Source organism: Chrysochloris asiatica, unplaced genomic scaffold (genome assembly GCF_000296735.1).
Source record: "Chrysochloris asiatica unplaced genomic scaffold, ChrAsi1.0 scaffold00031, whole genome shotgun sequence".
Classification (NCBI taxonomy): domain Eukaryota; kingdom Metazoa; phylum Chordata; class Mammalia; order Afrosoricida; family Chrysochloridae; genus Chrysochloris; species Chrysochloris asiatica.
The window spans coordinates 21,933,297-21,943,879 of record NW_006408549.1 but is presented as its reverse complement, the minus strand read 5'-3'; positions in this window follow the sequence as shown (position 1 = coordinate 21,943,879).

Genomic DNA, 10,583 nt, shown 5'->3' with positions numbered 1-10,583 from the left:
TGTGACAGCAGAGGGAAAAAGGATTTATTCCAGGAAGGCAATGTTGGTGTAAGAATTTAAATTCTATTGTCGTTGTTGTTAAGTGCTGTTGAGTCAATTCTCCCTATAGCGACCCTGTATAGGGTTTCCAAAGAGCAGCTGGTGAGCTTGAACCACCGACCGTGCAGGTCAAACAACTTTGCAGTCTGGTGCATTAGCCCACAGTGCCACACCAGGACTCCTAAATTCCATTAGAGAAACTTAACAGAGAAAAGGTTTTTAAATATCAAACTGTCATCTCAATAAATGCAGGGACATTTTTCAATAAAATTCAAAATCTATTTATGGTAAAAAAAAAAAAAAAAAACATTAAATTGCATTAAAAGCTCTTAGCAAACTGCTAACCAAAGGGAACTTCCTTAACCTGATAATGGCTTGCTACAAAAATCATATGGTAACTTTAGTGGTAAACTATTGAAAGCTTTCCCTCTGAAAAACAGGAAAAATACATGTATGTCATTCTTTAATTTAAAAACTCATTAGTGTAATACATCAATTCTCCCTAAATAGATCTATAAATCAATTCAGATTTGTGTGTGAGTGTGTGTAAAACTTACTAGCTGATTTTAAGATGTACTTGAAAATATGAGAGCTCAAGAAGAGTGAAGACATCCCAAAGGAACAATAAAGTGAGTTCTTCTGTATGCTCACATTTATTACAAAGCTTCAGTAAATTAAGATAAAATGGTATTGGTGCAAAAATGTGTAAGAGGTCACAGGAATCAAACTACATATGTGGTCACTAATTTACAACAAAAGATTCATGTAGTGACTGGGAAAAAATGATACCTATTCAGTTTGCAGAGTCCTGGTGTGGCACTGTGGACTAATGCATCAGACAGCAAAGTCATTTGAACTGCAAGGTTGGTGGTTCAAGCTCACCATCTGCTCCTTAGAAACCCTATACAGGATATCTATGGGTCAGAATCGACTCGACAGCACTTAACAATAACAACAACATTCAGTTTGCAGATTCACATACCCTCTGTTTTAACAAGTCCACGTCTAAATGCATACAAACGTATACACAAAAAGAGAAGTTCAAAAATGTTATTTTTTAAATAATCAAAAATTTAAAACAATCCACATTTCCATCAATAGTAAAATAAATTAAATTGTGATATATACATATAATGTAATGCTGTGCAGCAATGAAAGTAAATTAAATATAGCCTCACACAACAATGTGAATAGACCTTAAAAATCGTACTGTAAAGAGAAAGAAGTCAAAAGGAACACATACTTAATCATTCCATACATATAAAATACAAGAACAATTAACACTAAATCACCCTGTTAGTTACCATGTGGCTGTTGTTGTTAAGTCCTGTTGAGTCTGTTCCTACTCATGGGACCCTGTATAAGGTCAAGTCAGGTACAGCACTTAACAACAACATATTACAGGTAATTTTTTATCTGTACTTCCAGTAATGATATGTTTATATTCCTTCTGCTGGCCCTTCTAGTTGAGTTCTTCCTGTCCCCAGGACCCTTCTTAAGCTAGGTAAATACCCTCTCCACCAACAAAAACTGAACATATTGGATAATTATCCACAGCATACACTCTATAAACCATTATTTTTATATCTGACTTGTGTTTCTTGTGGAATTGTGCTCTGTGTTCCTGCCCCTACTCTGCCATGCATGCAAACCCTTTTATCCCTATTGCTCATGTCCCACCCCATTACAGAAGTCCTATTCCCTCCCAACCACAGAATCATATCACTGCAGATAACTGTATTATATCAAGTTTCATGCTCATGTAATTTAATCTTTCTTTGGTAGCTGATAGGAGGGAAAAAACATGGTAATGGATATGGAACTGTGTATATTTATGGTATGATTATTTATCAAGTACCTTAAAATTATAAATTTACACTTCAATGTGATCTTGAATCATTTCTATAGCTCTGATTGTAACTGTTACATATTCCTATTTCTATTATTAATGGAATGCGATGTACTAAAGAAATTATATCAAGCCCTCAATAAAATCTGTTTGATGTCAGGTGACAGACTTTCTATTGAATTTTACTTAAGTAAAGAATCCATGTTTTACTGACGTTATTCAAAATCAATCAAGTTATCAAGGGCATAAAAATATTCCAGCAAAAATTAATACCTCATAAGAGAGGCAGTAAAAAAAAAAAGGTAATCTGCATATCTAATCAATAGAGAAAAACCCAAGGCAGTATTTTTAGTTTCAAAGTATTTAAAGAAAATTTTACTTTAGTCCAGCTTTTCTGAGGATCTGAAGAAAAGTTCTTATTACAAGGTAGTTTTTTTTTTTTTAATTAACCTAAAAGTGAGTCATTCTCTTAAATAATATTATATACTATTTTCTCATTCTCAATTGATTTGTGTGCCAACATAGAAACTTATTGAAATAGTCTAAATGTAAGTTTAATGATATTGTTCTTCTGACTCATAGTGACCCTATATAGGTAAATGACACTCTACTCTATATTGATAATTATAAAATACTGCTGACTTTGAGTTTCATAGTATTATGTCACACAAACTAACATAAGATGTACTTTCAAATAAAAATAAAATATGTCGTTGTTAAGTGCCTTTGAGTCAATTCCTACCCATAGCGACCCTGTATAGGGTTTCCAAAGAGCAGCTGGTGAGCTTGAACCACCAACCTTGCAGTTCAAATGACTTTGCAGTCTGATGCATTAGGCACAGCACCACAATAGTGGATCTTTAAATAAAAACAGCCAAGAGAGGCAGCAAGATGGCAGACTAGGTAGAAACACTACACAGAGCCTCTGCAACAAAGATACGGAACACCAAATGAAACAAATGCAGATAGTCTTGGTACCCAGGGTTCCAGATGAAGGAATAGAGAGGTGGATTGAAGCTTACTAGGAAAGGAAGATAAACAGACATAGTTTAAAAAAAAAAAAAAAAAAAAATGAGATAGACTGTTGACCTGAGCACATCAACCAGATGTGGTGCAGCCATCTTTAACATTAACATGGCCAGCTCCCACCCACGTACACCACCAACAAAGCTTCTGCTCTCTCAGTGGGTGGAGCTACATTGTGGTGGGTGGTACAGTGTGAGCCACAGCAAAGTGAACTGAGAACTATAAGCACCAACCACAGTGCCTGGAATCATGTGTGGCTTGCTCCAAGCCTACAGAACTGGTTCTGTCCAGCCCTGGACTAGCAGGAAATCTCATCCTTGGCTGCCCTCTGAGACAGAAAAACCCTAAGCCCCAAGTTCCTTTGGGATCTGCATTAACTACATCTAGATTGAGTGCCCTGAACAGACAACACCTAGACCTACAGGAACTACATCTAGGGCCAGGAATATCATTGTATCATCCCTTGCCCACCTACCACATGAGTTCCTTAGCTGTCAGGAGACCCCAAAATTTTCTCCTCTCTGGGTCTGGCACTGACATTGCCCTGTTTTTTTCCTTTCATTGTTTTATTCTTTCTTTCCTTTCCTTCCTCTCATTACTTTTCCTTGCTTCTTATCCCTTCTGTCTCTGCTTTCTTTTTTTCTTCCTTTTTCTTTCCCCATTGCTTCTTCTATTTCCCTTTTTTCTTTAATATTCTTGATTTTTCTTTACTACTTTTGTCTCTTTCTCTTTTACTTACCCATCCCCAATTGTGTTTAGTTCTTCAAATTTCTTTTTATTTTTCTCTTCCGTGGTTTTTTTTTTTGTTGTTGTTGTTGTTGTTTTGTTTTGTTTTTATCTTGCTCCTTTTTCCCTTTTTGGTTATTATATTCTTTTTCTCGTCTGATTTCTTTTTCCTCTACTATTTTTTTTTCTATTTTTTTCTTTTGCTGTTGTTTTCTTGGGTTTCTTGGGGTTGTTGTTGTTTTTCTCTCTTCTGAGTATCTTTCTTTCCTCACCCAACAAATACAGCAACTGTGCCAATACAGCCTAGCCATAACCATACTCTCTACAACTCCACCCACTGAACAAGAACCAATACCAACTGCTATACACCTGACTTACAAAAACAACGAGCATCATTCAACCCCATCCTAAATTCAGCACACAAACAGCAGAGAATGGTACATACAATTCCATTCCCTAATCACATCCACCAGGAGGCAATTGGAGAGCACCAACATGCAATCACAAATTAAATACAAATACAGCACCACAATGTCCCAGAAGCAAAAAAAAAAAAAAAAAAATCTATTCACAAGTGCAAGCAAGACAAAGTGGAACAACCAAGTGACCTACAGGCAGAGGTAGAAAATGTACTTGAGGAAAAATGGCATTGGAACTACCTTAAAAGAATTCAAGAGAATGATATTTAGGAAGTGATATTTGAGGAAAACAAGGAAGAATTCAGGAAAATACTACAGGAACAAACAAACAAAATTGGAGACAATACAAAACCTGCAAATAGATATCCAGAAGATTGATACTAAGATTCCAAAATGGGCAATACATTGAAAGAGAAAAGGAGTATATTTGAAAAAAATGGAAATCTGAATATGTACTTGAATATATATCTCTCAATACTAGTAAGCTAGAAGGACAATCAGAAAAAAAGAATGAAAAAAATCCAAAGAAGGTCTAGCTCATGTGGGACAACATGAAGAGGAGTAACCTACAGGTGATCATACTTACGGAACACTACGAGACAAAGAAAGCACCGAGAAGATAGTCAAATAATTGTTGGAAGAAAACTTCCCTAAAATCATGAAAGACAAAAAATAGACATTCAAGACTCTGTTAAACTCCAAACAGGATAGACCCCCAAAAAATATCACCACACATATGATAACCAAATTCTCTAAAATCTAAGACAAGGAAGGAATCCTGACGCAGCTTGGGAAAAAAAATAAAAGTTACCTACAAAATCTAAGACAAGCAAAAAATCCTAATAGCAGATTGAAAATATGAAAAGTTACCTACTAAGAAGAACCAATAAGATTAGGCTCTGATTTCTCAGCAGACACCATGCCGGCAAACAGATAATGGTAAAACATATGCAAAACTCTGAAATAAAAACATTGCCAACTAAGCATCATATACCCAGCAAAACTGTCCCTTAAATGTGACAGCAAAATAAGAACATTTCCAGATAAATAGAAATTTAAAGAATTTGTAATAACCATGATAGAATTATGAAAAATACTAAAAAGATATCTCTGTACTGAAAACCAACAGAAGCAGGCAATAACCTGAAATGGACATACACGGGAAAACCACCAAGAATACAATCCAGATATAGAAATATCAAAAATAAAACAACCGTAAAAGACTGAAACTAAGGAACCAGTGATATTAATTTATAATGAAGACAAGCATACAGCAAAAAGAGAGAAAAGTATAATTACAGACCTTCAAAATGACAATGCAGTCAAGTAGATTTCAAAATAAAACAGACTGTTTTAACTTGGGGAATAAATTAATAAACTACAGGGTAACTGCAAAGAAAATTAATATGCATTCATATAAAATCAAGTAAAAGGAAAGCCATGGGGGGAAAATCAAATACATGGATATTAAATAACACCCTGCTTTAAAACTACTGGGTAATAGAATAAATAAAACATGAAATTTAAAAATTCCTTTAATCAAATTAGAAGTAAAATACAGCATACCAAAGCCCTTTAGACACAGCAAAAGAAGTGCTTAAGAGTAATTTATAGTAATAAATGTATATATCCAAATATGAGAAAGAACCCAAATCAGTGAATTAATGCACCATCTCCAAGGATTAGAAAAAGAGCAGCAAAGTAACCTTACAGCCACCATAGAAAATGAAAGAATAAAGATTAGAGCAGAAATAAGTCAAACAGGAAACAGAAAAACAATGGAAATAATCAACAAGAAGTTAGTTTCTTGAAAGGATTAACCACATTGACAAACCATTGGCAAATCTAACCAAAAAAAAAAAAAAAGATTAAGATGCAATTAACAAACAAAAAATTATATCAGTGATGTCACAAAAAAAAAAAAAAGATTAAGATGCAATTAACAAACAAAAAATTATATCAGTGATGTCACAATAGAACCAACAGAAATATAAAAGATAATCATAGAATATGATGAAGAATTGTACTCTTTGTGATCCTCAATACCTTGGCCCTGCTCAGACCATAAGCGTCTTTCAGCATTGCTGATAAATGTACAAAGGGCACTCCATTCCACTATAAGCCTAAAGGTACTCAGCCTTAGCTCCATGAGTTAGCAAACCTAACTCCCCAAATAAGTGTCTGGAGGCACCCAACTCTGCAAGTGAGCCTCCTTTTCAAAGGCACTCAGCTTTACTAACTCCTTAGATTGGAAAGCCCATCACTCTGCCTTGAGCTATGGCTCTTGATTCTGCTGCTACAGCATCTCTGCTACTCATCTGCCACTCCTCTGGTGTCAAAGCTCTCTGTATCTTTGATGGAAGAGGTTCAAAGTGGGAATCTTGAGGTCCAAAGGACACATGCCACTTCTGACTCTTCTCTCTTGAAATCCTCATACTTCTTCTGAGCTGGCTCATTTTACACCCTGCAGGGTGGTATAAAGTAATTAGCATGGTTAAAAATCACTCACAATTGAATCATATAATCCTATCAGCATTTTACCCTATTCTCCCTTACCTTGAGCCATGAGGAAAAAGTCACTTGGTATAAGTTGTAAAGACTGTGGCTAAAAGAGTTGTATTAAATAATTCACTGCACTGTAAGTAACCATTTTACAGTGAAATTTTTGCAATGATAATTATTAGCTTCTTCATATAATTTTTCCTATTGCCATATCCTTGGGTAACATTCATCATTTTTTTTTAACACTATTTTGAAAATTGAATTAATAATATGTTTATAAGTGGATACAAAAGCTTTGGGTAACATTCACCATGTTTTTTTAACACTATTCTGAAAATTGAATTAATAATATGTTTATTAATAAATTAATAAACATGTTATTAATATGTTTATTATAATATTAATAATAGGTGGATATGAAAGCTTTGAAATAGTACATTGTATTATAACTCAATCCATTTTATTTTTTCTTGTACATAAGTTTTTAGACATCATGCTTCTTTTAATAATTGAATCAGAGACCAGAAGAACTAGATGGTGCCCAGCTACCACTACTAACTGCTCTGAAAGGGATCACATTAGAAGGTCCTGGGTAGATTAACATAATGTGTGGAGCAAAACTCAAAACTCTTTTTTTAAAAAATACCAGGCTTACTGGTCAGAAAGATACCAGAGGAACCTGACACTATGGCCTTCAACCACCCTTCAAGTCTGGAAAGGAACTCACCCTCTTTCAGCCAAGCAGTAGAGAGGTATATAGGGGGGACAACAATGCTAGTAAGGTATGCTTACTACAAATAATGGAATAGTCGATCATTCGTAATTGAAGGGGCAACATGTACCTAAGGTCAATGGCAACAAGGAATGGGAAAGTAAATGGAATGGAGATAGGAGTCACATGGGAGTAAGAAGGATGACTGTTGCTCAGTAGAAAGGACTGCAATCATTGAGATGAAACAAAGTATATTATTTGTTGAATGTCAAATTGATGATCTTATCTGTAACTTTCACTCAATTGAATCACTACTTTCATGACATTTATATATATATATATATATATATGTGTGTGTGTGTGTGTGTGTGTGTACATACACATAAAATGACAAAATGACCCACTAGCTAATATTAGGTTCATGTGATGGATTGACTTGTATCCTCAAAAAATATGTGTCAACTTGACTGGGCCTTGATTCTCAATGTTTTGTCAATTATGTACTGATGTAATCATCCCTATGAGGTGATTTGATGTAATCAGTCAATCAGTTGTAAAGGGATTAAGGTAGGATGTAACACCCATACTGAGATCACAGCCCTTTGTTAGGGGAATTTTCTTGGCTGTGGTCTGTTTCTCCTATTATATTAGAAGAGCTAAAAGGGAAGTGAGCAGATATTAAGGACCATTAGTCCCACCATGAAAGAACTGCTGAGAATGGAACATGTCCTTTGGATCTGGGATCTCTGTGCTGAGAACCTCCAGACTCAAGGGAAGATTAATGCCAAGACACACATAGATCTCCAATGAAAACCAAGTGCACAGATGTTAAAAGGAGACAAGGACCATCCCAAGAGCCAACAGAGAAAGAAAGCCTTTCCTGAGAGCTGATGTTCTGAATTAAGACTTCTAAGCTTCCTAAACTTCGAGAAAATGAATTTCTGTTTGTTAAAATTATCCACTTTTGGTATTTCTCTTATTGCAGCATTAGATAACTAAGACAGTGACCAAACCTAAAATCCATTGCTGTCAAATCAATTTCAGCTCATATCAACCCTTTGGTGGTGGTGGTGATGTGCTGTCAAGTTGTTCTGACTCATAGTGACTCTGTATAGGGTTCCCAAGGCTATAGATATTTATAGGAGCAGAAAGTCTCATCTTTCTCCCATGGAGCAGCTGGTGGATTCAAACTGCTCACCTTGTGGTTAGCAGCTCAATACGTAACCACTATGCTACCAGAACTCCTTAGCAACCCTATAGAACAGAGTAAAATTGCTCCATAAGGTTCCCATGGCTATAAGTCTTTATGGAAGCTGACACCACATCTTTCTCCACAAAGCAACTAGTAGATTCAAGCTACCAATCTTTTGCTTAACAGCCAAGCACTTACCATCTGTGCCACCATGGCTCATTAAATGAACTTTGTTGCTGTTGGGTTCATTCCAACTCATAGTGGCCCTATGAGTGAATATACATAAACTAAATGAGGCAGGTTTTTAAAAACTCTTTATCAAAAGCTCAATGGTTTTAGAGTTGTTGGCCACTTGCCAACTCTGCTCACCTCCCGTTTCTATCTTTTGGTGAAGAATTCTCTATCTCTTATCCTGAATATGACTTCCATCTTTAAAAAGTAGATGGGTTATAAGTATATTTATCAATAACATTATTATTGTTCTGAACAAAAAATAAAGAGATAGTTACTTTTCACCTAAATTCAGATATCAACAAATTATAAAAATAAGTAAAGCTAAGCAGAATTAAAAAAAAAAGGAAATACATAGATTCATAGTAGTGGTAGCTTTTCCATAATTCCATAAACTAAACAATTGCTAGAACATAAAAACAGCTATAAACCTTGTCACTTGATTTTCTTGACAAGAGTTGCTAGTATGAATGCAGTTCCATTGGTGTGGTATGTGGCTCTTCTTTTTGTTACCACTATCATAGAAGTCAAGACTAGAACATTTAAACAGTAAACATGATATATCCATTAGGTTCACCATGAAATTCTGAATCATATGATTTTACTACTCAGATCTGAGTCAGATTCCAAACAGAAGCTATTTATCATTTTGAAAACCTCAATTACCAATGTTGCTGCTGTTGTTATCTAACACTGAGTCAGTCCTGAACTCAGAATGACCCCCAAGTATTATGAAGTACAACTTCTCTATAGGATTTTTCTGACTATAATCTTTCTGGAAGCAGACCATCAGACCTTAACTTACTTGTAGTCAAGCAACGTTTCTTTCAGTGAGAGACCATTGCAAACTGCTTCTACCATGCAGGCTCCACCAACTGACAATTGATTTTGATATTACTGCATCCAGGAAATCAAGCACACTGGTGTGCAAACTCTAGGATAATGAATTTTTTAAAAGACATCTTCCCACTTGAGATAATAATGCTATTACTCACTAGCAAACTTTACAAATAAGATCAATCGTTCTTTTCAGCATCTTTCTGAAGTTAGCTGGTAACCCTTCTTTGAGTTATAATCAGGTTTTCTTCATTGTCTCCATTCTTCAGGGGTCCAGGATAAGTGGAGTCATCATGTTGAATTCCATAAAGTTTTAAATCCTCTGATTCAGGTCAGAAAGCCTGAAACCCAGGCAGTTTAACTAACTCCACAGTTCTAAATACTAAAGTTGGGATGTGAGACCTTGTCTGGGGATTTTAAAGTCAGTCATCATAATCCTCCATCACTCATCTGCCCGTTTGGCATACTGTGGTGGCTTGTGAATTGCTGTGATTCCAGAAGCTATGTCATGGGTGTTTTAAATACCAGTAGGGTCACACCTATGGTGGACAGGTTTCAGATGAGCTTCCAGATGAAGACAGACTAGGAAGCAGGAGAGACAAACTACTTCTGATTTTCTGGTCACTGAAAACCTTATGAATAACAGAGAAACACTGTCAGATATAGTGACAGAAAATGAGCACCTCAGGTTGGAAGGCACTCAAAATGCAACTGGGAAAGAGCTGCCTCCTCAAAGTAGAGTTGACCATGATGATGTGAATAGAATAAAGCTCTTGGGACCTTCATTTGCTGATGGGGCACACACAAAATGAAGAGAAAAAGCTGTAAACAACCATTAAGAATCGGAACATGAAATGTAGAAGTATGAATCTAGGAAAATTGGAAATTGTCAAAAATGAAATGGAATGCATAAACATCAATATCTTCGGCATTCGTGAGCTGACATGGATGGTATTGGCCATTTTGAATCTGACAACCATATGACTTACTATGCCAGGAATGACAAGTTGAAGAGAAATGGAGTTGCATTCATTGTCAAAAAGAACATAT